Genomic DNA, 2,387 nt, shown 5'->3' with positions numbered 1-2,387 from the left:
TTTTTAATGTACTTGTTTATTGCAGAGTCTTACTACGCAGCTTGGATTCATAGTGATCCTCCTGCTTTCAGCCTTCCCAGCACCAGGATTACAGGCATACACCCCAGACTCCGGCTGGTTCAGCCTGCTCTGGGTGCTGGGCTGGCACGGCATGTGCTGGGAGTCAAACCTCAGTCCCTGCGCTTGCCTAAGCTTGCCTAAGCATGTGCTTTCATCCACTGAGCTGTCTCACTGGCCCCAATCCTGGTCTCTTCTTCTCAAAGGCTTTACTCTTTAGGCTTTGTGGTCACCCCCAGCACGAGAGGACAGGCGGGATAAACTAAGTGACTTTCCTCCTTCTCTCAGCGCAGCTGTTAAGAGAAATGCTTCCCCTCACTTAAATGCTTACTCAGCATCATACTGAATAATCCAGGAAACCATGTCTTGGGGGTGTTATGCTTTCCTAATTCACATTGCAAGTATATGACGTCTGGATGAAAAACATGTATTCCGAGATGCTCCTGTCTTCCCCAGCTCTGATCCTCTCTCCCATGAGTATATTTTGTCACTACTTGAGCTGTACACAGGTGCAGTGCGTAGAAATACAAAGCAGGCATTACGGAGAGACCTCTGTGACATCACCTAGAATCCTAGGCTCTGGAATATGGAGAGGTGGAAACTCGTGGCCCATGTGTAAAGTCTGTCTGTATCTCAGCCTAGAGTGCTCTGAAATCAGGGCCAGGGATGCTTAGGAAGATGCCGGGGTAATTTAGCAAAAGGCTGCGGCGGTAGGAGGCAGTGAGGCAGCCTGCAGTCCTCAGTCCATCTGGAGCAGCAGCCTGGAGAGCCAGCCCAGGGACCCTGGCCCGCAGGAGGAGGCTTGCCTTGTCCCCGTCATGCATGCATGGCCCACGTTCTCAGAGCGAAAATCATGCTCCTGGGTTAGGACAGAAAAGTTCCAAAACGTGACTGCTACCTCAGTGACTACCTTGCTAAACATTCTCTAAAAGACTCTTGGGGGGGGGGAGGACAGTGATTGCATAAATAGATAAAATCTGGGAAGCAAACACAGAAGCTGAGCTTGGAGTTTGGAGCCCGCCTGCAGGCATTCAGAACCCAGCTCCCTCCCGAGATGGGAGGTGGCCCGCCCTAGGTGTCTCTTAGGGGTGCTGTGCTCCCCTATCTTTAAAACAAGGCTATCTCTCTATCCCTTCCCAGGTTGTTCTGATGAAGACTAAGTAAAGCCAACATGTAGTTTTCTAATGCTTAGAATACTGCCTGGCACGCATGAAACACCGAGAAAGTGCTTTTTAAAGTAAAATAAAGCATAATTCTCATCAGAACTCCCTTCATATGATTACCTCCAAAGATTTACCTCATCACCTTCACCAAAGGAAACAGATTTACTGCCGGCTCTTAAGAGACTTTCCACAGACATGGGTGAGACTATGTATTATGCATGCAGAAGCTCTGTCAATTTTAGATCAAACTCTTAGCTGAATTTCAAAGTGAGTGATATAAAAAATAGATGACCAGAGGATTACCAAATGAATACTTTATTAGAGTCATAACACTTATAAAATAAATTTCTTTTCATCACGAAGTTATCAGATTTTGAGATCAACCAATACTTCTTCATTTTTACAATGAAGATATGCAAATAAACTCTTCAATGCCATAATCTTTGTTCAAGTGCTTTGTCACTCTGCTCACAATCTAGAATGCAATTAATCTATTAATCTAAGTATTCACAGTTAGGCGAGTTTTAGGTTTGGTTCTTAATCTAAAAGTAGTCCATTTATAAAAGTGTCACCAATATATTTGAATGAAATCATTTAATTTAATGCCACCAAACATGGCCTATAACACCTGGGGAAAAAGTAAAATCGTACAACTACACTCTAGCACACTACCTTTAATTGATTCCAAGTATAATGCACAGTATAGCTTTATGGCACATTTATGACTTCATAATATATAATTAATAATACAGGCTTAGGCATAGGGTATGGAACTAGAAAATCATGGAAGTCAGCTTTATAAAAACGATATGACATGATTACAGAGTTGTAAGAATGGCTTCCTCAGGCCACATGTGCGAACACGTCTCCCGGCCTTACAGTCCTATCACAAGCCAAGATCTGACGAGCTGCTCAGTGGCATTGGCCACGCTACTCATTTGTGCTTGTTCCGTGGTCCACGGAGGCCCACAGCCCAGCTGTGCTTGGCTCTGTGAGGCTATGACGCAGCTCGGAGCCTATGGGCTGGAAGAACACCCTGAAGCGTCCCCCTTCCCGGGCAGCACCCGTGGTGACAGGCAAGCCGCTGGGCTGGACAGCCGGGCTTACAGCTGGGGCCTGGCCCTCCAAGGTCCCCCTCTGGAGCCAGTATCCTATGACCACAGTCCC

Source organism: Octodon degus, unplaced genomic scaffold, assembly GCF_000260255.1.
Source record: "Octodon degus isolate 3935 unplaced genomic scaffold, OctDeg1.0 scaffold00179, whole genome shotgun sequence".
Classification (NCBI taxonomy): Eukaryota; Metazoa; Chordata; class Mammalia; order Rodentia; family Octodontidae; genus Octodon; species Octodon degus.
Note: the sequence above shows the minus strand (reverse complement) of the source record.